The 17,188-nt window shown below is 40.1% G+C and overlaps 1 pseudogene; it reads left to right on the top strand.

The window, feature by feature from the left end:
• Positions 1-255: 255 nt before the first annotated feature.
• On the top strand, positions 256-15,132 carry LOC125121956 (lysocardiolipin acyltransferase 1-like; annotated as a pseudogene).
• The last annotated feature ends 2,056 nt before the right edge of the window (positions 15,133-17,188 follow it).

The following is a 17,188-nucleotide window of genomic DNA, read 5'->3' on the forward strand; positions in this document are numbered from 1 at the left end:
GCATTGAAGGCCATCAGGGCTTTAGTATGGAACTACACAGGTCTGGAGGAAACATACTCCACTCTTGGAAGGTACACACAAGGTTTCTTGCTCACTGGGTCCCAGGGAAAACCAGGATCTCCATAAGAATCTCGGATGGTCCTACATATGGGACTTGGAGGGTCTCCTGGGAAAGCAGGGAATGAGTATGGCTCACTGTGGGGGCAAGACACTGGAGGCAGAAATCCCAGGAGATAACCATTGACGTGGGCAGTCATGGATGCTGCCATTTTGGAGAATATGGACCCAGCCACCAGTGCCGAGATGCTGCAGGCCAAACAACAAAGTGGGAATACAGCCCCACCCATCAGCAAACAAGCTACCTAAAATCCTCCTAGACACACAGCCACTGCTAATCACACCCAGAGATAAAGTCCCACCCAGCAGAGGGGCAAGACTCAGCTCTACCTGCCAGTGGAAAGGCATCAGTTCCTCCCATCAGGAAGCCTGCCACAAGCCCTGAATCAACTTCACCCACAGGAGCAGACACCAGAAGCAAGAGAGGCTACAACCCTGCAGCCTTCAGAAAGGAGACCACAAACACAAAAAGCTAGACAAAATGAAGAGGCAGTGAAATACAATCCAGATGAAGGAATAAGACAAAACCCCAGAATGACAGTTAAGTGAAGTGTATATAAGCAACCTACATAAAAAAGACTTTAGAGTACTGATGGTAAGGATGACTCAAGAACTTAGGGGGGGAAAAAAAAGGCAAAGATCAGGAAATTACGAGAAATGTTAAAAAAAAGTTAGAAATTTAAAGAATAAACAAGCATAGATGAATAACAATAACTGAAATGAAAAATTCACTAAAAGGAAACAACAGAATAGAGGAGGCAGAAGAACAATCAAGCAAGAAGGAAGACAGATGGGTGGCAATCACTGATGTGGAACAGAATCAAGAAAAAAGAATGAAAAGAAATCAGGACAATATAAAACAACTCTGTGACAACATTAAAGTCACCAACATTCACATTATAGGGGTGCTACAATAAGAAGAGAGAGAGAAAGAGCCAGAGAAAATATCTGAAGAGATAATAGCTGAAAATGTCCCTAACACGGTAAAGGAATCACTCAAGTCCAAGCAGCACAACAAGTATCATATAGAAAAAAGCAAGGAGAAACACCCCAAGACAAATATTAATCAAACAGAACAAAATTAAGACAAAAAGAAAATATTGAAAGCAGCTGGGGGAAACTAATGTCATGCAAGGGGATCCCAATAAATTTATCAGCTGATTTTGCAACAGAAACTCTGCAGGCCAGAAGGAAATGGCACAATATACTTAAAGGGATGAAAAGAAAAAAACTACAACCAAGAATACTCTACCCAGCAAGGCTCTCATTCAGATTTAATGGAGAAATAAAAAGCTACAGACAAGCAAAAGAAAATTATGAATGAGAATGCTCACCAGTAGAGGCAAACATGGTAAAGGCAGGAAATCACCCACACACAAATATAATATCAAAGCCAGCAATTGTGAGTAAAGTACAAATGAAGGACTTTGGAAACATCTGAAATTAAGAGACCAGCAATTTAAAACAATCTTGTATATATGGAGATTATATAATAAAACCTCATGGTAATCACAAACCAAAAATCTACAATAGATACGGGAACAAATAAGAAAAAGCAATCCAAACACAACACTAAAGATAATCATCAAAGCACAATAAAAGAGAACAAAAGAATAAAGGAAGAAAAAAGAACAACAAAAACAAATCCAAAACAATTAACAAAGTAACAATAAGAACATACTTATTAATAAGTTTAAATGTAAATGGATTAAATGCTCCAACCAAAACACACAGACTGGCTGAATGGATACAAAAATAAGACCCATATATATACTGTTTATAAGATACCCACTTCAGTTCTAGGAACACACACAGACAAAGTCAGAGAATGGAAAATGTTATTCCATGCAAATGGAAATCAAAAGAAGGCTGGAGTACATATCTGACAAAATAGACTTTAAAATAAAGACAATTTCAAGAGACAAAGAAGGACATTATATAATGGTCAAAGGATCCATCCAAGAAGAAGATATAACAATTGTAAATATATATATTCACCCAACATAAGAACACCTCAATATATAAGGCAATGGCTGACAGCCACAAAAGGAGAAATTGACAATAACACAATAATAGTGGGGGACTTTAACACCCCACTTACAGCAATGGACAGATCATCCAAACAGAATATCAGCAAGGAAACACAGGCCTTCCTTAAATGACTCACTAGACCAGATGGACTTAATTGATATTTATAGAATATTCCATCCAAAAGCAGCAGAATATACATTCTTCTCAAGCACACATGGAACATTCTCCAGGATAGATCACACTCTGTCCCACAAATCAAGTCTGAGTAAATCTAAGCAGATGAAAATTATATAAAGCATCTTTTTCAACTACAATGTGATAAGACTAGAAATCAACTCTAAGAAAAAACTGTAAAGAACAGAAACACATGGAGACTAAACAATATGCTACTATACTAAACACCAATGTACCATGGAAGAAATAAAGGAGGAAATCAAACAATGCTGAGAGACTGATGAAAATGAAAACACAATGATCCAAAACCTGTGGGATGCAGCAAAAACAGTTCCAAGAAGGAAGTTCATAGCAATACAAGCTTACTTCAAGAAATAGAAACATCTCAAATAAACAACCTAACCTTATACTTAAAGCAACTAGACAAAGAACAGACGAAACCCAAAGTTAGTAGCAGGAAAGAAATCATAAATATCAGAGCAGAAATAAATGCAACAGAGATAAAGAAAACAATAGAAAAGACCAATGAAACTGAAGGCTGGTACTTTAACAAGAGCAACAAAATTGACAAACCCTTGGCCAGATTTACCAAGAAAAAAAGGAGAGGGCCCAAATAAATAAAATTAGAAATAAAAAAGAAGTTACAATGGACATCACAGAAATCCAGATATCATATATGCCAATAAAATGGACAACCTAGAAGAAATAGAATTCTTAGAAAGGTACTATCTTCCAAGACTGGACCAGGAAGAAACAAAAAATATGAATGGACAAATCATAAGTACTGAAACTAAAAACGTGACTTTAAAATTTACAAAAAACAAAAGTTTAGGACCAGATGGCTCAGATGGCCTCACAGGAGAATTCTATCAAACATTTAGAGCACTATTTACAATAGTACTATTTAAATATTGTAAATGTTGTATTGTATTTACAATAGGCAAGACGTGGAAGCAACCTAATTATCTCTTTTTTTTGTCTTTTTTTTTTTTTTTTTTGCTATTTCTTGGGCCACTCCAGCGGCATATGGAGGTTCCCAGGCTAAGGGTTCACCGGCCTACACCAGAGCCACAGTAATGCGGGATCCGAGCCACATCTGCAACCTACACCACAGCTCACGGCAACGCCAGATCCTTAACCCACTGAATAAGGGCAGGGACCGAACCTGCAACCTCATGGTTCCAAGTCAGATTCGTTAACCACTGCACCACGATGGGAACTCCCGCAACCTAAATATCTTATCAACAGAGGAGTAGATAAAGAAAATGTGGTACATAGATACAATGGGATATTACTCAGCCATAAGAAAGAATGGAGTAGGGCCATTTGCAGCAACATGGATGGACCTAGAGATTATCATACCAAGTGAAGTTAGAAAGACAAACATCATATGATATCTTCTACATGTAGAATTTTTTAAAAAGGACACAAATAAACTTATTTGCAGAACAGAAATAGACTCACAGACTTTGAACAAATTTATGGTTCTCAAAGGGGACAGGTGTGGATAAAAATGGATTAGGGGTTCAGGATTGGCATATGCATGTGGTATATGGAATGACTGGCCAACAGGGAACTGTTGTATAGCACAGAGAACTCTACCCAATATTCTATGATAATCTATATGGGAAAAGAATCTGAAAAAGAATTATGTGTTATATGTATAACTGAATCACTTTGTTGTAGAACAGAAATTATCACATTGTAAACCAACTATATTCAATAAAGTTTAAAAGAAAATAAAATAGGCATCAGTATTTTTAAAGCTACTCAGGCAATAGGAATATGGCTTGAGAACATAACATAGGTGTTAGTCCCATACTGTCATACTCCAAACACCCCTGACTAAACCTGGACCTTCAGGATACTTTCTCTGGCATCCCCCTTGCCATCCTTTGAGTGGCAAGATCCAGAAACAAGTCACACAACTTTGTTGGACATGGCTACCACAGGGTTTCAGAGACTGCCCCCCATATATCACGACTTCCCTTGGGAGAGAAGTAAGAGAATTAACCTTAACGAACAGTAGCCTCATATAATATGTAGATGACTTGCTCATAGTGAACCCAGACTTTACTAGCTCTAAAATGGATACTATTAAAAGCAAATTTTCTTTATGAAAGGGTATGTCAAATGTCCCCTAAAAAATTCAATTAAGTGTAACTCCAGTAAAATACTTTGGGTTTATAATTACAGAAGGGAAAAGAATGCTCGACCTTCAGAGGAACTCCCTTATCTCTTTTTTTCTTCTTTTTCTGGCTGCACTCAGGGCATATAGAATTTCCCAGGCCAGGGATCGAATCTGAACTGCAGCTGTGACCTACACCACTGCTGCAACAATACCAGATCCTTAACCCACTGTTCCAGAGCAGGAACTCTGAAATCCATTATCTTAAATACCCTCTATCTCCAAACTAGGAAACAGTTTAGGGGACTTTTAGGGCCACTTGACTGTATGAGACTCTAAGGAGGTTATGTTGTTTTTTGTTGCTTTTTTTTTTTTTTGCTTTCTTTTAGGGCCTGGCTTATGGAAGTACCCAGTCTAGGGTTGAATCAGAGCTGCATCTGCAACCTACACCACAGCTCATGGCAATGCCAGATCCTTAACCCAATGAGTGAAGCCAGGGTTGAACCTGCATCTTCATGGATACTAGTCGGGTTCTTAACCTGCTGAACCACAATGGGAACTCCTAAGGTGGCCTTTAATACCCTGAAAAAGGCCATCACTACAGACTCAGCTTTAGGCCTCCCCAAACTGGGAAAGCCCTTTACGTTGTATGTCTCTGGGAACCACTCTTGGGATGTTGGGACAAATGGTGGGGGCTGTATTATAGCCTGTGGTCTACTTCTCAAAACAACTAGATAAGCTAGCCAAAGGCTGGCCACTTGCCTTCAGGTACTAGCAGTCACCGCCCTTATAGTTAAAGAGGCCTCTAAGTTGACCCTGGGCCAAGCCACCACAGTGTACATGCCCCACCAGGTGCAAGCAGTCTTAGAGACTAAAGGGGATAGATGGATAATGGAGGATGGGGGGAGGCTTGCCCAGTACCAGATCCTCCTTCTTGACACCCCAGAAATAAAACTAAGGTCTGTCAGACTTTAAATCCAGCCTCCTTAATACTGGATCTCAATACTTCCCCCATAGACCACCAGTGCATGCAAATTATAGATGAATTATACTCTTTTTGTTCCAACCTATCCTGACACCTCAAACTGACCCAGAGGAAGAATGGTAGGAGGATGGCAGTAATTTTGTGGGAAAGGCAGAGAAGAGAGTAGGATATACCACAGTGAGCCTAGAAGAAACCAGGGATGGTTGCTGTCTTTCCTCAGGCACTTCAGCCCAGAAGACTGAAATTTTGCCCTGACAAGGGCTCTAGAACTATGGGAGGGAAAGAGGATTTACGTCTATACAGACCCTAAGTATGCTTTCCTCATCCTGCATACCAATGCAGCAATCTGTAGGCAAAGAGGGATGCTCATTGTCTGAAGCTCTCCTATTAAACACACAAAAAACTCATTCTCAGGCTCCTTGAGGCTGTCAAACTTCCTGCTAAATTAGCTGTCATCCATTGCATGGGTCACCAAAAGGGAGAAGGCAAGGAGACCCAGGGGAATACGAAAGCTGATCAGAAGGCAAAAAGAGTTGCCAGGGCAGACACCCCTGCCACTGCTATCTGGCCCCTTTTTCCCCAGGGAACACTAACCCCAAATTATATCCCAGAGGAACATTCCCAATTGCTAAGCAGGATTGGGAGATCAGATCACACAGGTGGTTCCAGACTAACCAGGCCTAAATAATACAACCCCGACTCTCAGGTCTTGAAAATTATTAACTCTTTACATAAACGTACACATTGTGGAATAGATAACCTGAAGCCTTGGGTAAGCCCATTCTCTACCATCTCCAGTTGGCTAAGGTTATTTGGCAGATCACACAGAGGTATGATACCTGTCCAAGAAACAATCCAAGAGGATACCCCTGCAGTCTCCCCTAATTAAACCTGGGGGTCATACCCAGGAGAAGACTGGCAGATTTTACAGCTATGCCTAGATTGCAAGGGTTTTCTTCATTTACTAGTCTCTGTTGACAGAGTCACAGGATAGGTTGAAGCATTCCTCCCTCAGACTCCTATTTAGGCAGAATGCCATCAAGCCTCCCTCAGATAAATAAAAATGTATCCTATAATGTTTCTCCTCTTCCCGCTTATGCCTCCCTGTGCAACTACTAATCGCTCCCTTAATGATGCCTACGCACTCACAAATCACACTGCTACTCAACCTCACTACCCCTTGCTGGATCTGCCTTAGTACCAGAAGCTAGAGGTATCCAGCCTATCCTAGGGTATCAATAGGCCTTCCAGCCCAGCTCCACCACTCCTGGTCACAGCACAGCCTTTTGAATAAAAGAGAAAACGAACTTTATGCCCCAGTACCTGCAATAATTGGCTGTATTTACCCCCATAGTGACATCTGTAATCTCACCCAAACCCTTCTTCTCTATTGACCAACATCCTCCAAGTGACCTTTCTTATTTGTCTCAACAAGTCCCCAACAAGGGTGTCTATGGGAGATCTGGACAGCTCACAATGTAGACTAACCTTCAGGGTCAGAACTGATGAGAAATCACGATCTAGAAACCACTCTGGGGTAATGTGGTTTAGCTGAAGCCTACAAACTAGAAGTTCAAAAAAACTCCAATATGCTATACCTACACCCAGGCATGAGGCTTTCCTTAGACACCATCAATCCATGCTCTTATCAGGATGACCAAAAAGATCACACCCAACCATCCTGGTTTCTAAACCAGATTAGGGCCACTGACCTCTGTTACTCCCTTATAGGAGTCCCCAACCCCAAGAACCTAGTCTTACGGCGGAAACCCAAACATAACATTCTCTACTTTGAGGACAGGTCCCAGGAAGCCTCTCAGCACTCAAACCCCTTTCTAAGCAGTCTCAGTGCTGAGGACTTTGGGGTAAGCAGAGTGACAATTTCCTCCCAGTTACTGAAGGACTTCCCCTGGTTCCATTATACTGTGATACAATTATAAGAAAGATGAAAATCCTAACCCCCTTTAGCAAACCTGTTTTGTTGTCCAGCCTGGACCCACCCATGATTCTATTTCATATGCAGGAATAGAGCTTACTTATCTCTGTCCCCTTTGGTCAGGGATCTGCTCTCTATAATATGCTACACTCACATAGACCTGGCATGGAATTATGCTTCCTTGCCTCAACCAGTGTATATCCACCAGAAGATACACTGTACAGAGGTACATACACCCTTGTTCCTGGCCCTGGGATTAACCACAGGTTTGGCAGAAGCCCCCACTGAAAGGACCTCTATACTTAAGTTTCAGCAGCTTTCAAGTGACACTGCTGGAACCATAGATAAAACTGCAAGGACCCTCTACGTCTACAGTCCCCAGTTAGATTTCTTAGTCACTATGGACCTACAAAATCTCTGGGCTCTTGAGTTACCACAGGTCAGGGGAGGGGGCACCTGTCTCTATCTGAAAAATGAATATAGTCTTTATAATAATCAGTCTGAGCAGGTTTAAGAAGACATCAAGGGACTCTTAGAACAGGCCATAAAAGTCTGAGATTTAGGCACAATAGGCACTTGGAGCTTTCCCCCCATCCTCCCTTTGCTCCTTCCATATCTGTGTCTGGCAGTGACTACCATATTAGGTCTCCTGTTTGGCCCCTATTTCAACTTCTCACAAAGTTTATCTCCAGCAGGCTAAATTGATGCCACTACAAGGGTGAAAGCAGATTTCAGGCTTCATATACCTCGATTTAAATCAGGTAGAGAGAGACTTCTACTCTCAGAATGAAGTAGTTACAGAAGAAAGAGACCTCTACCCTAATCCCCAAGAAGTATCTTGAGTATGAAGTCTCTCAGAGGGAGTTGTTAGGGAACCATTGACCAAAACCTCCTGCCCTGGCCAGGCACAATAATGACTGCTTGCAGGAATAGGCGGTCCCGATAAGGTACACAGAATTAACAAACTACCACCAGCCAAGAATTCAGGAGGGGCCAAAAAGAGAGAGGAGATACCAGCTCAAAATACGTCCTGCAAAACACCCTTCAGAAACCTTCATGCTGGAATCCACCTTGGCTGAGAGATGTGTGCACCACTAGGAGGGACTCTGAGTCAGACCAAACACAGGCAAAGGCAAGACGACTGGCCAGAGACAACCCAGAAACTAACCCCATTACCTTGAAACTTCAAGCCACAGGCCAGGGCAGTTCTCCTGGTTTCCCTTACCCCTCTGCTCTCTGCCTGGATGCCTCTTCCCAATAAAGGCTTTTGCTTTGTCAGTACAAGTGTCTCCTTTGACCATTGATTTCTGAGTGTTAGACAAGAGACCACTCAAGGGCCCTGGAAGGGGTCTCCCTTCCAGTAACATAAGCACTGAGTGCTTAGATACATGGATATGTTCTCACAGACACTATTGGTAACTAACTCTTCTTTCCTCACTCTTTTTGGTTTATATATTCTCAGTTGTGTTTGGGCAGTGACATGCTCAGGGAAAGCAGACCCCTCTATCGACAGATTCAAGAAATGAAATATGAGTGACCAAAGACAAGTAAGCTGAGTAATACCCCTTTGCTGAAGAGTAATCATGACCGAATTCTGACAAAGAAGATATAAGAGAAATTGTCCTGAGTTACTACTGGGCAGGGCTTTTCTCCTTGATATGAAGAATGGGAAATCTTGCCTTTCTTTCTTTGGATCAACTGTATAGCAAGTGATGCTTAGTGCTGAAAGAGCCCACCTGAAACCAGGAAGCAACAAGCTAAATGATGGAAAAATTACTACTGAAGATGGCCAAGTGGATTATTCAAGAGTCCAAATCCTTAATGGTACTATGTGACTGTACCTCACTTAGAACCACCTACTTCCAGATAACTTTGTGTATAAAATTTTTCTCATTAAGCCATGCTAGTTAATTATTATTGTACTTGCAACTGCAAGTATTCTATTTGATGATGTCATGACATGATGAGCAAAAAGACTCATGAGGATATTTTAGAAGTCATCAGAACAAGAAAAGAAAGTTCTATTTCTACATTCTTGCACATAGCCATAATTCATCTCTCTTTCCACAAAACAGTAGTAGAAACACTCATTAGAGATTCCCTCATTTTAAAGTTAGTGATGTGTGTGTCTGTCTTCCCTATTAGACTGTGATCTCCTATATGTTGAAGGCCATGTTCTATTTACCTTGGACTCCCCTCCAGCCCTAATTTAATACTTTGCACGTGCTAGCTCTGTAAGTGTTGAATTGAGTTATTTGAAGTTCGAAGTCTGTAGCTGAGAGATTTATGAAGAATGGGATAATGTGTGAGTTGAATGACATTATCCACAGAGATAAAAATATTGGGAGGATTAAACATGTCTTCAATAAACACTCTATGAAATGAATGTCAAGAGATCTTTGTAAACTGGTCTCTGTACCATCAGCATCATCCCATCAGCACTTGAATTATGTTTCAGTAGAATAATCACACTGAAAAATCCTTGTAACTTTTTATTTGCTTCCATGTTAAAACTTTTGGTATTCCTGGATAGTTCACTAAAATGGCTGTTTTATTTTATTTGGATTGTGATTATTTTTTTCAATGTTGTCTGCTACCTTAAAGGATCATGGAAACTACTGGCTGCCCCTCCACCTCTCTAACCTCAACACTAGATAAATCTCATCAGTTTGGCTCACTTGCCCAGCAAGGACAGTCATGTGCACTGATAATGGAGTTAAAAATAACTCTCTCTGTTTGGAATTCAGGATGGGTAGGAGACTCATCAGCTTCCAAGGCCACAGCCTTTTAGAACTGTCAACTGCCACTCAAGCGACTTAACATAGCTGCAAGGCATTTCAACAGCAAATATTTTCCTCATAGCCTAGAATGATTCAAGAGTGTGCCCTAAGGAAATCCACCTAGGGCAGCATAAACTCAGAGTCATAAAGTCATGTGAACTCTCATTTAACATTATTATTTAATTACACATAGGGCTGCAAAGTGTCTTAGGAAGCTCTAGAGTTTTGAAGCCTTTGGCTCTTGAGAGGTCAGTATCTGTACCACCCATTACAGATTATTAACTATTCAATTTTTTTTTATTTTCCCACTGTACAGCAAGGGGGTCAGGTTATCCTTACATGTATACATTACAATTACATTTTTTCCCCCACACTTTGTTCTGTTGCAACATGAGTATCTAGACAAAGTTCTCAATGCTATTCAGCAGGATCTCCTTGTAAATCTATTCTAAATTGTGTCTGATAAGCCCAAGCTCCCAATCCCTCCCACTCCCTCCCCCTCCCATCAGGCAGCCACAAGTCTCTTCTCCAAGTCCATGATTTTCTTTTCTGAGGAGATGTTCATTTGTGCTGGATATTAGATTCCAGTTATGAGTGATATCATATGGTATTTGTCTTTGTCTTTCTGGCTCATTTCACTCAGGATGAGGTTCTCTAGTTCCATCCATGTTGCTGCAAATGGCATTATGTCATTCTTTTTTATGGCTGAGTAGTATTCCATTGTGTATATATACCACCTCTTCCGAATCCAATCCTCTGTCGATGGACATTTGGGTTGTTTCCATGTCCTGGCTATTGTGAATGGTGCTGCAATGAACATGCGGGTGCACGTGTCTCTTTGAAGTAGAGTTTTGTCCGGATAGATGCCCAAGAGTGGGATTGCAGGGTCATATGGAAGTTCTATGTATAGATTTCTAAGGTATCTCCAAACTGTTCTCCATAGTGGCTGTACCAGTTTCCATTCCCACCAACAGTGCAGGAGGGTTCCCTTTTCTCCACAGCCCCTCCAGCACTTGTTATGTGTGGATTTATGAATGATGGCCATTCTGACTGGTGTGAGGTGATATCTCATGGTAGTTTTGATTTGCATTTCTCTTATAATCAGCGATGTTGAGCATTTTTTCATGTGTTTGTTGGCCATCTGTATATCTTCTTTGGAGAAATGTCTATCCAGGTCTTTTGCCCATTTTCCCATTGATTGATTGGCTTTTTTGCTGTTGGGTTGTATAAGTTGTTTATATATTCTAGAGATTAAGCCCTTGTCGGTTGCATCATTTGAAACTATTTTCTCCCATTCTGTAAGTTGTCTTTTTGTTTTCTTTTTGGTTTCCTTTGCTGTGCAAAAGCTTTTCAGTTTGATGAGGTCTGATGGGTTTACTTTTGCTCTGATTTCTATTGCTTTGGGAGACTGACCTGAGAAAATATTCATGATGTTGATGTCAGAGAGTGTTTTGCCTATGTTTTCTTCTAGGAGTTTGATGGTGTCTTGTCTTATATTTAAGTCTTTCAGCCATTTTGAGTTTATTTTTGTGCATGGTTAACTATTCAATTTTTAAAGGTTGCCAGACATGGGGTATTTCATTGACATTGAACACAACCTGACCTGGTGTTAATCAGCATTAGAGTAAAGCAGTTTTTTCATTTGATCTGTTAAACTCTGTGATACTGAAATAAATGGTGTATCTACCTAAACTTGTCAAGAAGACATGAGGAGCCATTTTAGATCAGCCTAGGACGAAAAATTTAAATTCCATCATTAGAAAAATTAACAATTCTGTGAACAGATTCCTAAACTTTATTCTCTTTTGACCATCAGCTCATTCTAAATCCGTCTCAAGAAGGTTCATTCCAACCATTAGCCAGCTGCCACCCATCATACCTATTTTTAGCAACTCTATCAATATGATCTAGATTCATTCTTCCAGAGACTCTATTGTTTTATTTTATATATCATTGTTTGTATGTGTGCTGAAATATGACTCTTTGCTTTTACTACAAGGTAAAGCCTATAGTTCTAATGTCTCAGAAAACTTGTTTTCACTGTTATGTGGTCTCTTTACCAGATAAGGATAAATCTGGAAAAGTATGCAAGATCTATGCATACACTGAAATCTATAAAACATTGCTAGGAAAAAATTTAAAAAATCTTTTAAAAAACAGTATTTTTAATAGTTGAAATCCTTAATATTGCCAAGATTTAAGTTCTCTAAGTGCATCTATAGATTCAATACAATCTCTAGCAAAATCCAAGAAAAAATTTTTAGAAATTGGCAAGTGGATTCTAACATTTTTAAGGAAATTCAAAGGACAAAATATCTTTGAAAAAGAACAAAAAGTTGGAGGATTGACACTATCTAATTTTCAGACTTACTCTGAAATGACAGTAATTTTGGGAGTGTGTTATTATTGTCATGACCAATAATACATCAATGAAACAGAGCAGGGAATGCAGAAATAAATCCATATATATTTGGTATGTATTTGGACAAATGATTTTTGACAAGGTACAGAGATTATTCAGAGGAGAAGGGATTTTTTTAATAGGCAACAAAAATAGCTCTATATGAAGAAGACAAAGAAGATGAAGACAAGAAAGAAATTCAATCCATAATTCACATCTCTTACAAAAAAATCAAAATTTAATGTGTGAAAACTAAAATAATGAAACTTCTAGAAGGAAACATAGGAGAAAAATCTTTGTGACTTGAGTTAGGCAAAGTTTTCTTAGATGACATTAAAATGGTACTTAGATGAACACATACAAGGGAAGAGTTGCTTCTGCTGGGGTGGTCCTGTGTCAGAAAGGGAGGGAGCCCACTGCAGAGTAAAGACAAAAAGGGTTTCTAGTCAGAGGAGGAAGCAGTGTAAAGTTAGGCTGAGTGAAAGGGCATGGATGCCCAGGGGTCAGACCAGAGATTACAAGAGGTGCTGAGAGAGAAGCCAGGAAAGGTTGGGGCCAGATTGTGAATTCTCACCTAAGGTAATGACTTTAGCCTGTGGGCAGGAGGACCAATAGAAGGACCTTAATCCAATGAGTAACATATTCCACTTTATGTTCTAGAGAGGGGACCTTGGTAGTGACAGGGTTGAAGACCAAATGTAAAGAAGAGACCAGTTACGGGCAGTTCCCATGCTCCAGACCACAAGAGATAGCATAAGAGATGGTCAGGTAGTGAGCCAGGGCATTAACTGTGACAGTACAAAGTTTGCAGTCTTCCACACACATTTTGAAGGCATAAGGGAAGATGACTGGATGTGGAGAATAGTGGGGCGGAGGAGGGAGCACCTACTGAGCAAGTAAAGAGAGGACTAAGGTGTTTTACTGGTTTGTTTTGGTTTTTGGAAACTATATGGTTGGAAATTGGAGAATTATTAATTAACTTAGGAAAAAGGAGAGAACAGGGAGTTCTTTGCTCCTGAGTTTCAGGAGAATTGTAAACCCTATGAATTGTTGGGTCAAATATGGTATAACAGAACCAGGCTTAACAGAAGCCTCTAGGCTTCTGAGATTATTAAACACTTAATTATGTCATCAAAATCATCAGGGTCTAGTGTAAAGGTGGCCTATTGGAGGGAAGGTACTCAAAGGGAAGAATTATAAGACACCATTGAGAGAATCAAGGGAAAAATACAGACTGGGAGAATAAATTTGCAATTCATCTGTCAAACCAAGGACTCACATGCAGAATAATCACAGTATTGTGAAGAGGGATTTGCCTTACACTCACTCTGTTTTGGGGAAGTTTTTTTGAAGCATTTTCACACTGGGTCCCTTTTTACCTTTGGGTGTTTGTAAAGTCATCTTCATATCAACAACCTGGATCAATGACCACCTTGCAGAAACCTGGCTCACCACCTGTGGCATTGCTAGAGACCAGGTGGTATAAAAGTGGCTATAAGGTGATGAATTTGTTCCTGGGGAAGGAAATGTCATTATTACAAATCTTTGGACCTGAACAGACTGGAGGTTCCTGTGGAATTGTCTGATGAGATATAGCTACCTCAGATTGGAGAAAATTTGCCTCAAAGTCTCAAAAGTGTCCTGGGAAAAAGAAAAAAGAAAAAAAAATGTTCCTGGGGAGTTCCCTTGTGGCACAGCAGGTTAATAAGGATCCAGCACTGTCACTGTCACTGCTGCTATGACATGGGTCCCATCCCTGGCCTGGGAACATGAACATGCCACAGGCACTGCCAAAAAAAAAAAAAAGTGTTCCTGGATGTGGTTGGACCATGCAGGCTGCTGCCTATATCTTCAGTCATAGGAAATTGAAGGACAACAGAGCCATTTTGAGGACATGACTATTTTTGCGATTTCCGTGAACCACTTCAACTCCTCATATTCCTAGAAGGAACTGATTTCACAGAAAATAGCATAGTTCAAAATAATGAATTTGCTGAAAAGAATGGACTTCTGAAATATGCCTATGTCTTACATTCAAGAACCACAGGCTTTACTTTTGTAGCAGACTGTGTAAGAGAAGGTAAAAATCTGCATGCTGGCCGTGACTTCATGGTGACAAACCCTCACAACACTCCTCAGACAGAGAGACAACTTCTCCTTGGGGGCTTTCCCAAAGAGATCCACTTCCATGTCCACTGACACCGGTGGACACCCTCCCCTTGTCCAGAGAGGACCTCCAGCTCTGGTGCCACAAACAATGGTAAGAGAAAGAAAGAGGCTGTGCCCCTTCTATTGAGGGGAGAAGAATTTTTACTTTAGGGGACAGACTATCATTCTACTTGTGAATCTAAGCCCAGAGTCCTTGTTTGAGGTCAAATTGCTTTCTACTGGACCCTGTTCAGCTCTGCAATGTGCCTGTTCATCTGTTTATACAGTATTGTTTTGTGGTATTTTATAATCATCACTGTCATTTTTGTGCTGCAGGAGAGAATATTTGGTGGACTAGAGATCATCAAACTTGCATGTAAACTTTTTTTTTTTTAATACAAACAGTCACATTTAAATGCAAAGAAAAAATAGCAAGACTGTTAAGGTTCACAGTATTAAAAAACCTAGGGAATATTTTGGAAATGTTCTAAGCCTTGCAAATGGAGATGCATTTCTGCACAACTATGACAAATATTTCTTACTACCATTGTAACCGAGCAGGACCCTAGAGGGCCTTCCCAGAATAGACCTCCACCCATGTCCTCCGCCTGCCTTTGTCTCTTGAAAAACTGCTGTCAAAGAATAAAATTAATCAGAGAAGTGAGAAAATGCAGAAAGAAAAAAAAATAGTTAAGCAAGGCAAAGTAATAACAGTTTAGCAATTCAACGAAGTCTTCTTATTTCTTCCTCAAGGACTATAGATAATATTGAGTCATATCCTTTTAGCTGTTTTGCAAAGACTGAAATCCTCCCCCACCCCCGATGGAATAAGCTAACTGTATGCTGCCCACATATAGCTATGACCCCAGACCAGTTGGAACCCAAAAGCTGATGGTGCTGACTCCCAATTACCTCACCACCAACCAATCAGAGGAATGTCCGTGAGCTGACCCTGACCTGCTCCTTAAACACTGTGAGACTCCTCATTACCCCCTTCATGGCAGGATACAGTTTTGAGGGCACTAGCCTGTTGTGGCCCCTTTTGCCTGGCAAAGCAATAAAGCTATTCTTTTCTACTTGACCCAAAACTCTGAGTTTCTATTCGGTACCAACGAGCAGAAGCAGAGTTTCAGCAACAATATCATTACTTGTTAAAGATATTTTACACTTAGTTTTGTGGGAAAATATTGCTATACACACGATTTTTTTTTTAAATCTCTGAATGTAATTTCAACACTGTGTAGCAGAGAGTGATCACTGTGAAATAACTCAGACAAGAATATTAGCAAGCAGTCATCAGGCTCTTAGCAAACAAGGTATACACAAGATTGTCTGAAAGGCCCAATCCTACTTCCTAACAAACTCCCCAGACAAGAGGCAGATTTGGGGCTCCTAAACACTGACCATGAAGGTTAGGGTCCTTCCTCCTGGCTCCCTCTCGGCACTGTCTCCACCTTCCTTTCCATGCCAATTGAACCTTTGCATTCTTCCTGAAGATCAAAAAACAGAAACCCTTTGTCCTTAAGCTGAACAAATATTTTGATAGCCAGTCCTTCATTATTCATAAAATCTTGGCATACAGTCTTGCGCTGACCTACACATCAGAAGACCACCAGTGCAGTGCCACTTTCTCCAGTGAAAAATATGACCTAGAGGAGTCTCAGAGAGCAACCACAGGCTCTCCATCAGAAATCTGAGTTTGAATTTTTAAAGGTAGGAATTCATGCAGCTTAGTTCTTTATTTCTGCATAACTTTGTATGTTTAGTTTTGGTTTCTTTACAACTTGTTGGCAGGTGTCACTTTTCTGCCTTAAAAATGGTATTCATCAAGTCACTCACCTTTTTAAAGGAAAGCATAGAAGAATGTTTTGTTACTGCTGTCAGGAACTCTCTTTTCAAGTTATGCCTTGGTTGAAATAGTTCTTTAAAACCTGCCACAGAAAGGAAGGTTATTGTATTTTCTACATGTGCACGAGTATCTAACTTCTGCTATTAAAACAACATCAGTGCTTGCAGAGAGGGCCCTATGGTTTAACCTAAATTATTCAACCCTTGTAGCCTTGACATATTTTATTCCTAAAACCAAAATGGTCACACAAAAGTGAATCATTTTTTAATGATAGTGAGGGATCTCTCTTTATTTTAGTCCCAGGCTTCCTCTTTCAGCAGTAAAGTTTAAACCCACTTTTGTCCAATTGTTCACCTAAATATTCTTATCATTTGGACTCAATGGAAAATCCAGCAAACTCGCAGCAACAATCTCCCTCTGAGGGAGAAATGTGTGGTCACTGTTTCCACCCCATTGGAGCCCTATAACTACTTTTTTTTTCTTTTTTATTTATTTATTTATTTATTTATTTATTTATTTATTTATTTATTTATTTATTTTTTGTCATAGTGGGGATGCTGGTCAAAGCAGCAGAAAAAATGGGGCAAATAAGTCTTTAGCTGTTAAGCAAAACTGTCAGCTTATTACTGCCCTGAACCA

The sequence above is a fragment of the Phacochoerus africanus genome, chromosome 3 (assembly GCF_016906955.1).
Source record: "Phacochoerus africanus isolate WHEZ1 chromosome 3, ROS_Pafr_v1, whole genome shotgun sequence".
NCBI lineage: Eukaryota > Metazoa > Chordata > Mammalia > Artiodactyla > Suidae > Phacochoerus > Phacochoerus africanus.